Source organism: Ictidomys tridecemlineatus, chromosome 1, assembly GCF_052094955.1.
Source record: "Ictidomys tridecemlineatus isolate mIctTri1 chromosome 1, mIctTri1.hap1, whole genome shotgun sequence".
Classification (NCBI taxonomy): Eukaryota; Metazoa; Chordata; class Mammalia; order Rodentia; family Sciuridae; genus Ictidomys; species Ictidomys tridecemlineatus.
The window spans coordinates 245,757,447-245,770,433 of record NC_135477.1 but is presented as its reverse complement, the minus strand read 5'-3'; the positions used below and the strand labels follow the sequence as shown (position 1 = coordinate 245,770,433).

At 42.4% G+C, this 12,987-nt stretch overlaps 1 non-coding gene across 1 annotated transcript; it reads left to right on the top strand.

Moving 5' to 3' along the window:
• Positions 1-11,529: 11,529 nt before the first annotated feature.
• On the top strand, positions 11,530-11,602 carry Trnav-cac (transfer RNA valine (anticodon CAC)). The gene has a single exon. It is a non-coding gene; the product is annotated as a tRNA-Val (tRNA).
• The last annotated feature ends 1,385 nt before the right edge of the window (positions 11,603-12,987 follow it).

Genomic DNA, 12,987 nt, shown 5'->3' with positions numbered 1-12,987 from the left:
TTCATTTCATCCACGGGTCAAAGGGAAGAGTGTCAGCTACCATGAGGCTGGGGTTGTTTGTGTTTTCAATTACGGAAGAATTTTGGAAAGAAGAATGATCAAAACTTTTAAGAATTATACCATGATTGTGATCTTAAAATTTTTTTTACAGATGAGGAAGGTATGAGATAACTAGAGCATTTAATCTAGATTTTACAAGCTAGTTATAGGTGCATAGATGATGCTTCATAAATATTTAATGAATTGAATTGAACTACCTAATGTGTTTAGAAAACAAGTGTGTTAGTCTATTGAAGTCCTCACCCACTGGCACTTTGCTCCATTCCAAGAGTCGTTGTCACTAAAGGTTTAAATATATAAAGATGGCACAATAGACTCTATTTTCATGGAGGTAAACTGGGCTCTAATTAATGCACCAGGAGCTGAGTCACTTTGTTTTTTCAGGCACAGAGAGGAAGTGCCATCTCTGCTCAGCTATGACACACTGCCAGTTAATCGAAGTATAGTTACTTCCCCCCCCCCACTTAAGGTAGCAGAAGATAAACAGAATTGAAAGTTAAGACTACCAGAACCTCAGGGACAATTCATATAAGGAAGAAGACTGTTTGGGAAATTATCTGCCTTTTCCAATGTCACAGATTCCAGCAGATCAGACTTTTTTTTTTTTCCTTCTGACTTTAAGGAATGGAGTCCTCATCTTATTACAAGAATTTTCCCAAGATTCCTGGACAGTCTTTCCCTCATTCTGCAGGGGTCTGGGTCCACCAACACCTTCCCCTACCTGCCCACAAAGGACTTCACCTGCCTGCTTTACAAACAATATGAAAAGCTTCCAGAGGGAAAATGGTTCAATTTCAGCAAAACCCTCCCCACCCCGGCATTGTCTTTCCCCTGGACACCCAGCAGACAATGAAAGGGGCATGCTTCCTCCAGTCTCGGGCTGAGCCTCCAGCCCGTACCAGAGATCCCATTCCTTCTCATGTCTTCAAGAGTGTGAGTGTGTTCGTTTAATCACCCCTATTCTTCCTGTATCTTTCACTCACATGGGCATGTCCTCAAACCCCCCCCCCCATCTTTTGAAAAATTCAAAGCCCCACAACTGCGTAGTTTCCTTGGGACCTTCATTCTCTGAGAGCCAGGCTTCTAGAACAGGTAGCACCTACCATCTGTCTCTTTGCTTTTTCTCCTTACCTGTAACCTGTCTCTCTGACTTCACAAAACTTTTCCCTCGCTAAGGTTTCCTTCCTGGTTGGTTGTGCAATGAACACACCGCCATCCTTGGCTTTCTTGACCTCTCTGTGGCCTTGGACACTCTTGTTTTCCCCTACTTCTTGATAAACTCTCTTTCTAGCCCACAAAACCACTCTCTCTTGGATTTTCTCCTAATTCTTTGGCTGCTCCTTCTCAGTCTTCCTCTTGGCTTTGCTTATCCCATAAATATGGGAATTCCCTGGGGATCCATTCTGATCCATTCTTGCCCTTCTTTGCTATTCCCAGATTTTTTTTAAAAAGATTAATATAATCATTCCATTCTCCCTCAAGTCCTTCTGAAGCTCTCAACTCCCTTCAGAATAAATCTCTCGACTGGTAGATAGGGCTTCCAAACCAGTCTGAATTGGACTCGTGTCTGTTCGTCTCTTACCCTTTCCCCACAAACTCCCTATAGAAACCCTGGCTATGGTTGACAATTAACTGAACAAATTACACTCTTTATGATGTCCATGTCTTAGAAAATGCTATTGCACTCTTTCTTACTCATGTGACATATCAAAATCTAAGAGTTTTCTCCAAAAGCTCAGTACAAATTTCTATCAGAGTTTAGCAATTTGTGTCATAATTCTATTTACATATCTGTTTGAGCTCATTAAGGTAAGCGCTCTATTTATTTATTCTGTTAATCTCTGAACTCTCTTTACCTGACATAGTACCTACATGAGCAATAGATTGTTTGTTGAATAAATGAGTGAATAAATGAATGATCGCATTCCTTTTGATGCCAGGCCTAGAACGTAAATTAAGTTCAGTTCATATGGACATTTCCTATCAGACATGAATACAAGTTTTCTACACCAATTGCACATACTTCCACAAAATGAAGGAGATTGATTTTCTGTCTTCAAAATAAATGTGGCTCCTGTTGGTACACATGTGTTTGTTCTGTCCTTCCTGGTAGTCATGGTAATGAATTACAGCCTTGAGCAAAAGGGCATCCCTCAGTCAAGGGGATGTGGTGTGATCTGGTGGGCAGAGAGGGTGTCTTGGAGTAACACTCTATTTATAGCTGGTGTTGACTCCTCCAGGCCACTAAGGTGATGAGTGTAGGCCTTGGCCCCTCCTCTCCTCTCTCACAGCCCTTCTCTGACATGAATGTAGCAGAAGGATGAGCTCTTCTATTTTTAAGTTGCATTTGTTTTTAGGTTTAGAAAAGTATCTTCTGATAGACAGAGACCACAGAGAGATCTTTGTGAGGTTCTATGTCCATGGAAGTTTCTGGTTTGGTGGCTATATCTGTGAAATTCTTATGGGCTCATAATGGGTTTGTGCTCTTTCTCTCATAAGATACCAATGTCTTCAAGAGCAGCAACCATGTATTTTCTCCATTGCAGGGCCCTCAGGTCAAGTCTAGCAACCTACTTTTAGAATGCCGGGGCTAATGTGGGCTTAATAATCATGAGTATAATTATCAATCATAAACTTAGATAACTTGTCCTAAATGATGGTGTAAAATAATTGTAAAATTACCATTATAGTATTTAGATCTCTAAGAGAGTACGCCAATCATAAGGGATACGACTTCATAACACAAGCTCTTTGAGGACAATGATATAGCTTTCCAAATGATTTCCAGGGCAAGAAGTGAATATTTTTGTGCCATCACTCTATGAGACTAACCAACTGTTTGGTATTAAGTCAATTCCTCTGAATCTCTTTAATTCTAGAAGAAGGAAGAATCTGCCTTGATTAGGATTGACACCTATTCCAGGCTTGGGTTCCCCTTTCCTGTCTGAAGGGCCTTGTCTGGGATGTCTTTCACTACTCGGGTTCCTGGGTTTGGTGGCGTCTGGAGAGGTACAGCAGGTACGATCTGAAAAGGATTTGGTGACTAAGGCCTGGGACTCCTTAGGGGTGAGGGTCTACGTCATCCCACCAGGAGAGCTACCTAGACCAGTACAATTAGGGCTGAGGGTGAGAGAAACCCAGGGTGCGTGGTGGAAAGCAAGGACTGAGAGCATTCTCCATGACTGTGAGGCCAACATCTGCACGAGCAATAGCTCATTCCACCAGTGCTAAGGTTTACAGGAAACAAAACTAAGGGGAACCTCTGCAGGATGCTATTAGACGGGGCAAAATTACCATGAGATGCCAGAGGACCAGTGAGGGATGAGTGGCTGCTGTGGAGTTCCATCAAGGTCCCTTCTTTAGGAGGTATGTTCTGTGCAGCAGCTACTTGGACTGTCAGCTACCTGGGTGACTAGGACTTGTCCTTGGCTTCAGAGAAAGGCTTCACCTAAGATCATACGAACTCACAGAGACAGCCAGTGGGCAGTGAGTGGCAGGCTGCCGTGAGGGGACAAGGCCAGCACATTTGCCTCAATTAGGGGCTGTCTGAAAGGCCATCCCAGTTCCTGAGCTCCCCACAGGAACGGCTGAGGCTTCTGTGGCAGCTGCTGAGGCTCAGCTTCTGCCTTTGCCAGCGCTGCCTTCCTCAGGTTCTTCCTGGTGTCGCTCCCAATAGCCTGTTCCAGTAAACCTGCACCTAACTCTCGGCCTCAGAGTCTGTTTCGAGGGAACCTAGCCAAGAAAAATTTCTGCTGGGATTTCAATCTACACAAAAGAAAGGGACTTGAGAAAAATCCATGTCCTTTATTGTGCTAGAGTTTCCATATGTTTTCCCAAAGAGTTCAAGTATTAGAAATGTAATCACCAAATATATATTTCAATGATATTTGGAGGTGGGGCTTTTGAGAGTAATTAAGATTAGATAAGTTCATGAGGATGGAGCCCTCAAAGCGACATCAGTGGCTTCCTAAGAAGATGAGAGATCTATTGTTCTGTCTCATCATGCGATGCCCTCCACCATGTTATGATGCAGCAAGAAACCTCTCCACAGAAACCACACAAATGTTGGCACCATGCCCTTGGACTTCCCAGCCTCCAGAACCATGAACCACACACACTTACATTTTTTAAAATTTACCTAGCTTCAGGTATTTTGTTATAGCAACAGAAAAAACAAAGAGTAAGATAATTGCTAGCTCAATAAATAGGAAAACAAATACTTTCAAGTTTTGAGGTAGGAAGATAGGAGTGGAAAAAACAGAATTACAGAAAGCATTATTAACTCCAAAATCTTGTTTACAAATTGGTTCAGTAGTTTCCTGGAATAACATGGTCTCTCAGTCATGGGACACAGGGCAAATAAATTCTGATGAAGGCAAAGAAGAGATAAATGTTGACATCAGTTTCTGATGGACTTGATTCTGGCGTCAAAGAGAAACTTAAGCATGTCAGGAGAACAGGAAGCCATGGGAAAGGGGTGTAAGGGGGCCCACTTCCTTAATAGCTGGGGACATTACAAAGAATAAGGTGTTGGGGGTAGGTATTTTTATAGACCTCAGCTTTTCTGAGGGAGGTGAGCTATATGGAAAGATATTAGGTCAAGCACCAAGTGATCTTGGTCATTTCACTGTTGCAATACTTGATACTGTTGCCATACGGTGTCTTGTTTGTTATGACTACTCTACTTTAATGCTTTGTTATTTGTAAATTTCCCAATATATTCCTTAACAACTTATAGCCTCTTCAAGCAAACAAAAAATGTACTGTGAAAATTTGATATTTTATTAGAAAGCCTGAGAGAAATGTGTAGGAATTTGTAAGCGGTGGGTTTGGAGGAAAAGCGCTGGCTGGCGAATGGGCATCCAGAGTTTATACTAAGACCACTTCAGGGTTTTTTTTTGTGCATGCCTGTTTTTTCTTCTCCAGATCTCTTCTCTTCTGTCTGCCTGATACACATGTCACCCTCCTACTTACCCTGGGAGGGAATCTGGCTTGTGGGAATCTCCACATGGATGCTCTCCAGCTTCTGAGGGATTTAGGAGAGTAAGGCTGGGCTCTTCCTTACCCGTGCTCCCCACTGTTGCCACGGTCTGTCTGCATCCCCCAGTGCAGGCCACAGCACCTGCGAGCAGCCCTTTTGCACTGCTCTGTGCTAGTGCCGCCCTGGAACCTCTTGGCTTCAGAGTGGTACTGGCCCTCTGGGGTTTTGCATATGAATGGTTTTGTCTACATCCTCGCCCGGAAAAAATAATTTTCCTTTCTGTTTCTTTCATAGTTAGAAGACTAACTTCTAGAACTGGTTCTTCCAGAAATAAGTATCCATGTGCACATTGCTTCACCAGTAGAGGCTGGGAAATCCCCTGGATCTGTCATTGGAAGACCAAAAGCACAAGTTTAAATTGAATGGAGACACATCCACCTCCTTCCTTGGCATGGTGTTCTATGTTCATTGGCTCATTTAGTCCTCACATTTGGTCCTCAGAACAATCTCAGCAGGGCAAAGAAAGGTTTCAGGGAAACAGGCTGAGCCACTTACCCAAGGACCCGGGGCCTATGACAGAACTAGGATTCTAACTCTGGGACTTTAAACACATATTCAACCACCTTGTTCTAGAAGAGATTTTCCCGGTCCTGTGGACACACATCCAGGCAGGAATAGACACTGGAAGTTTTCAGTACTATCTCCAATTATGTCTCAGAGGCTTTTGAGGCAGTCCAAAATTCAGGGTTAGTCCAACAGCAACCCATCCATTTGAACCAAAGTCCAGGTCCCCGCCAGGCCAGTCCATCTGGTTGAGGGAGCCTGTTCCCTTCACTGCCCTCTCTCCACCTTCCCTTTCTGCCCATTTGTGGGTCCTCACTTCTGTAAGGACCAGGTCCACATTGGAGCAAGCTCTGGGAAACAGGGACATGGGCATGGGAAGGTAGCTGTCTCCCTGGATTCTCCTCTGTGTGTGGGATTGCACTGGGAGAAGAAGATGGAGGGGAAACATTCCTGTGCAGTAAACAATCCAGACTAATTTGCACCCCAACCACTGAGCTGTAATCTTTTCATTATGCTTTGCATATTTATAACCAAGATTTCTATTGCTCTGGTACAAACAAGACTGCCATCAGCCTGCCAAAGGATTTTCCTTAAACATCAGTTTCTAGGGAGGAAAACCAGTCATTGACATTGAATGTCCTTTTAATAAGCAAGGCCCCCTCTTAGTTTCTTTAGCTGGAAGACAGTCTGCATGCTTAGTCCTAAGAAGAAAGAGAACGTGTGTTCCTGCAATGGACTCCTCCCCAGGTTATCTTCAGTTTGTTAGAGCAGCCACAACTTGTTTTAAATTAGTTGCTGTATGGGTGCCAGCCTGCTTCAGCTGCTTCTGCAGATGATGATTTCAGCTCCACATTTAACTTATACCATGAGGGCCTCTGTACTTTTTCTGATTCTGAATAAAAATAAGTAAAGCATTATAGAGCCCAGGATTCTGATTCCAGTGTTCCATCTTTTGCTCATGCCCAGGCCCACCCATTTATTTATTTTTACTAAAACATGTTAATTGTACATATTAATGGGATTCCGTGTGATATTTCTATAAATGATACAGAATGCATTGATTTGACCATATCTGACCACTCTTCCACCTTCATCCCTCCTCTCCCCACCAGCACCCTTTCCAGTTCCTAGTAATCACTGTTTTACTTTCAGGTCAACCTTTAATTTTTGTTTCTTCAGTTTCTACACATAAAAGAAAATATGCTACACTTTTAGTTCTGTTGTCTGGCTTATTTCACTTAATGTGATAGTCTGTAGTTCCATTCATTTTGCTGCCAATGACAAGATTTTGTTTTTCTTATGACTGAATCACTTCTCTCTCTCTCTCTCTCTCTCTCTCTCTCTCTCTCTCTCTCTCTGTGTGTGTGTGTGTGTATGTGTATGTGTGTGTGTGTATGTGTGTGTGTGTGTGTGTGTAAGATTATGGAAAATAATATTCCTACAAGCAGTTCTCCAGGAGAAGTGGAGGGAGAGTGTGACTCAGGAGGAGGGAGGACAGTATGTATCATATTTTCTGTATCAACTTATTTGTTGATCATCACCTAAACTGATTCCATATCTTAGTTATTGTATATAATGCTGTAATATACATGGCCCAAGCCCACTTGTTCTAACCTGTCATATTTCTGTCTTTTAAATCTTTGGGGTCTAAATAAGACAGTGAGTTAGGAGAGAAGAAATTGGTTTAGTTATCTAGAGGCCGGGCATAGGTACAAGTGACACAGATATGTTCTGCTTTGGTTCCACCATGAAAAGGACCAATTGAAAGAAAAATATCTAACTGCCACGGATGGACTTTTTACTCAACTTCATGTTGCAAAGCCTAGGGTCTCCCCAGGACATGCCCGATGTTGACTGGAGGCTGCCGTAATGAGGAGAGTACTTCCATGTTGTTCCCAGTGGAAGATACAACTGGAATTTTAAGCTGGTCTTGAAAATCCTGGGCTCTCGGGGGGTTTTCTTAGTGTTCAAAAAGGCAACTCAGAAGCAGGAGGAGCCCCTGGAAACCCTGCATCACCCTCAGAAGGACCCTGAAAGAAATCCTCGTGGGATCCTCCCTGGCCCTCACTCCAGGGCTAAGAATGGGCCAAGTTCAGCCTAAAAACATTGTGTTCCTTTCTACAGTTCTTTGAGGGTCTGTTTGGGGGAGAGGCCGAGTCAAAGAGTGCATTTCTGCTGCTATTCTTGCTACGTTAGCCAGCCAACCCTCAGTCGCCAGGGTTTCTCAAACCATAGTTTAGCTGTGAATACCCGAGATTTTCTTCCTGTGCTGGCCACAGTATTGCTGGTGGTCACGCCAATTTCTGGCACAGTAAGGCAGCAGGCCAGCCACCTCAGAGCCTCCAAGAGGAGGGGAGAGGAAGGATGCCATTCTTTCATGGCCCAGAAGGGACTGTGGGTACCAACCGCCTGGACGCTCAGGGTAGAATCAAGCTGGACAAATTACAGGGAGTAATTTAGGGACAGGACAGGGGACAAAGGCCTCATTCCAGACCAATGTTTTCAAAGGCCTCTGCTTTGTGAAGGTGCAGTAGTCACAACTGGCTTTTCTCTTTGTGAATGAATTCATTTGTGAAAAATTATGGGGGCGGGGGAGGGAGAGAGAAAAAAGAAGAGAAGAGAGAGAGAAAGAGGAAGAAGGAGGTATAAGGGAGGGGAGGAGAGACAAAATGACTCTTCTGAATGCTAGTTACTGAATGTACCCTACAATTTCAGAGCTTGAGTCTTCCCCAAGGATTCTTCTATGGTTGTTTTGGTCCCCTGTATCTTCTCTTTAAAATGCCAGGATTACAGTCATGGAATTCTTTGGTCTTCTCAGAGATGTACAATTGAGGGAAACAAGTTCACTTGCAGCCGCTGGGTAGTGTTTATTGAGCATGCCTCCAAGCCTCATGCTAGGAACACAGCAGAATCTTCTGCTTTTTTTGGAAGCTAAGACTTCCACATGTGAAACATTAGAACTGGTTTTAAGTCCATGCATTAGTAAAGGTGGTGGACAGAAGATGGAAGGAAAAGAGAGAATTTAGGATCAGCAAGAGAGAATTCCAGGTGGGGCTGGAGGGAAGAGGGAAACGGAGCAGAAGATTATGGGAATCACAATGGGGGGTTGAAGATCTTGAGTGAATAGGCTTTGTGTGAATTATCAGCACCTCCTGGCCTTTGGATCCTTCTAAACACACATACTTACTTGCTCACATACATGTTCAGTCACACCCAAACACGTTATCACTTTCCTTCATTCCCTTTTTTACCGAAATCCCACTCATCCTTCACTGTGTCATTTAAGATCTCTCTCCTTCTCAGCATCATCCAGTCCCATTGATTCCCCTTCCTGGAAACTTGTCCACTTACAGTCAGTATCGTGCAGTGAAGTAGTTAGTGATTTCTATTAATTTAAGGGTGTGTTCTGTCCCTCTTGGCAAATGCATAAGGCCCATAGGGGAAGGACCCTGTCTTCCAGTGGGATGATACAGTGGAGCCACTTTTCAAACACTGGTGTGATGGATGGAAAGTTCAAGGCCTTGTTTCTCTGGGCACATTGTCACTGAGTGTCATCTGGGCAAGCTCTTCGTCTCTTAGCCACCAGTGTCATGACACAGTCTACTGCTTGGTCTCTAATGGTTCCTCAGTGTCCTCTTTGCTTCCCACTGGGTAAAAGTGTGTAAGTTTCTTGCAAAATATTTGAGAACAGTTGCATTGTTCTTAGAAGACAGGAGCGATTGGCCTGCTTTTTTTGTACTTTATACATAAATATTTGTTTAAGCTGTGATAAAAAGCCAAACTTGGAAAGGGCCACTAGATACTCAAAGCAGAAGGAGGGCAGGTGAAAGGGTAACTTTTTTTTTCAGCTAATACATAATCGTCAGCTGCCATCTGAAGAACAGTCGAGGTCAGTTAATCAGTTATGTGGGAATCCAAGGCCTTTGTTCTGGCCCAGAGCCCTCCTGTTCTCTCTTTTTAAAGTGTTGAGTTTCTAAGATTTCTTCCCCAGAGACATGAAGGAGAGGAAAGAGGACTAGGAACGAAGACAATGAACAAAGGCCACATTGTTAGTGGTAACACAGTCCTGTCTAGAGACACAGCAAGGAGAAGGTGGAAAGTGAGCATTTGCAACTCAAGTTTGGGGTTTAGGATCACCTCAAGATTTAGGAGACTCATGCCATCCATGTCCCCAGTGACCTGGAAGTACACAAAACAGTAGTCTGAAGACAAGACCTGCCATGTTCAGTAAATGAGCCACAAGTAGTTTCACCTTCTGTTTTATTTTATTCCAGATGTAATCATACATGGTACTATTTGTCGAGTAACAATACAGTGCCAGATGCTTTATGTACAAGACTATGCATCTGTGTAACTTTTAGCAGTGGAAACAATCACCTCATTATACAGATCAGGAAACTGAGGCTCAGAGGGGTTAAGCAAACTTCATCTGTTCAACAAATATTGATTGTGAGTCTTTCCTGTGCCAGGACTTAGAGATAGGATCTAGGCTCAGGTGTGTGTGAAGGCAAAGCCTGTGCCTTTTCTGAGGAACTTTCCTGCTTCCTGCAGGAGGAACGTGTCCAAAGGAGGGAAATCTCTTTCATCCTCATTTGAAGAATAATCCCTTTGAATTCTGGAAGCCCTCAGAACACGACATGAGTAGGACGCTTAACTATGTTCACTAGGTGATGGTGACAGTATTGGAATGTGTCTGTTTGGTGAAATGAGAGACAGACAGTATCTAGCCTTCATTTAGCATTTCTTTTCTTTTTTTTTTTTTAAGAGAGAGAGAGAGAGAATTTTTAACATTTATTTTTTAGTTTTCGGCGGATACAACATCTTTGTTTGTATGTGGTGCTGAGGATCCAACCCCAGCAGCACGTATGCCAGGCGAGCACGCTACCGCTTGAGCCACATCCCCATTTAGTATTTCTTAATTGAGTAACAGGTTTAGGGAAGAAAAAGCAGCCAATTTTTCCTAAAAGCAATATTTTTCTGTGGGATCCTCTGTCATCTAATAAACTGAGTTGAATGAATGAAGGGTGATTTTGTTAAAGGGATTTGGTTTGACATTGGAGAATACCCCTGAAAGGAATTATGGGATTATGGGGACCCCCATCTCTTCTCCCCATACCCCCCACTTCCTGGCTAATGATGTGAGAACTCACTCTGACATGTCCTGCTGCCATGATGTGCCATCCTCACCAGTCCCAAACTGATGGGGTCTCCCAATATTGAATTTGAACCTCCAAAATAGTGATCTTTTCTTTTCTTCATGAGTATATTGTCTCAGATATTTCATAATAGTGATGCAAAGCTGACTGATGCAACACTTCACTTGCTCTGCTCCTCATATTCTAGACTCCTCCTTAAGAAATCTAGAGTTCTCCAAGCCACACGACCAAGAGTCAACATGAATCCCCTTACCTTGTCTTACTGAGGGACTCTGCATCCTTTAAGCATACAGCCATCCACAAATCAGACCATCATTTTTCTGCAACTCCTTAATCTGCCTAACTCTGGTCTCTTTCCCCTGAAATCCATTTCTCATATAGCTGCCAACATAAATTTTCTGGTATGTCAATATGTAACATACAATATGCAAATCAGATTCTGTTTCTTCCCCAGTTGCTTTCCATTACTCTTGGGAAAATTTTAGTATAATAAATCAAGTCCCTCATAGTCTAGCCCAATGCTGTCCAATATGATATGAGCCACACATTTAGTTTTAAATTTTCTAGTAGCCACATTCAAAAAATTTTAAAAGAAACAGGGGGAAATAAGTTAACATACTTTATTTAGCCAAATATATCCAAGACTATTTTAACATTTGGTCAATATTTTAAAAATAAATGAGTTACTTTTGTAGTCCTATTTTTCTAGTACTCTATTTTCAAAACTTGGATGCTAAATTTTTATCAGAATATTCCATCTGGGGGGCTGGGGATATAGCTCAGTTGATAGAGTGCTTGCCTCACATGCACGAGGCCCTGGGTTTAATCCCCAGCATCACCACCATCAGGGGGAAAAAAAAAAGAATACTTGATCTGATGCACTGCTCTAATCCCAGAGAATTGAGAACTGGGAGGCTAAGGCTCAAGACCAGCCTCAGCAACTTAGCGAGGCCCTAAGCAACTTAGAGAGACCCTGTCTTGAAATTTAAAATAAATAAAAAGGGCCAGGGATGTGGCTAAATGGTTAAGTGCCCCTGGGTTCAATCTACAGTACAAAAAAAGAAAGAAGGAAAGAAAAAAAGAGAAATACTTCATCTGTATTTAGATTTTATAAAATTTACAACCAAAAAAAGTTAATTCACATTCCCAAATGGTTCCAAACATATTTGAAGTTATTGCAATAACTGAACCAAGTATTATTCTTAATTAAAATTAATTAGAATTAAATAAATCTTAAATTTCAATTATTCTGTCACATGAGCTACACTTGGATTGCTTAATGACTTCAGGTGCCCAAGGCCACCATGTTGGATAGCACAGATCTAACATTTAGAGAAATCTCAGTAATAACACTAACAACTAATAAGAGTATGTAAGGCACTGGTTTAAGTATTTCTATTCATTAACTCATTTCATCTGAGTTGTCACATGACAACAATCCTGAGGTAGATGTTATTATTTCTCAATTTTATAGGAGCAAAGATCAAGGCACAGAGAAATTGAGTAATTTGCCCAAGGTCGTACATCTAGAAAGCAGCAGACATAGGATTTGAACCCAGGCAGTCAGGACCCAGAACATGTACTCTTAACCTCAACAGTAACAACCGCCTTACATTCTCAGAGCTCCAAGACGCTTCCTCTCCCCAAGACTATTACTACTGCTTCACTTGTCTGGTGGCCATTTGGGAATGCCTGTTGGCTCCTAAAGAGTGGGACAGAGCCATTTCCCACACTGCAACATTATTTTTCTGGTAATTATTTAGTACTTATCTGTGCAGATTATGGAAGCAATGTATTAGTAACACAAACGTCAGGGTTCATAACAAATTCCAGGGCAGAAAAAAATATTTAATCACATGTGCTTATCAAGCCTTTTTCATCCTGTTAGAAAAGCCCAAGCTGTTTTTGAGCTGATACTGTTCCCCTGGCCTCCCCGAAGCATTTGATGAAGTTTCTGGGTTACATAACTTGGTGTGAACCCTCTCTCTCTCTTTCTGGCCTTAGGAGGCTGTTTCTCAGAGCGCTGACATGAACATTTCCTGTCCTTCCTAGCTAATAAAGAACAGTCTTTCCAGGAAACATGTGCTTTGTGAAGACTGACATTAAAAGTGCAGTAAGTCAGCCTGAGAATGGGGTGCAATTAAATATGATTAAAAGCAGAGGATTAACAATATCACAAAAATATTACAATAGGAAATGGAAAAGAATGAAAATTACGGATAAGGC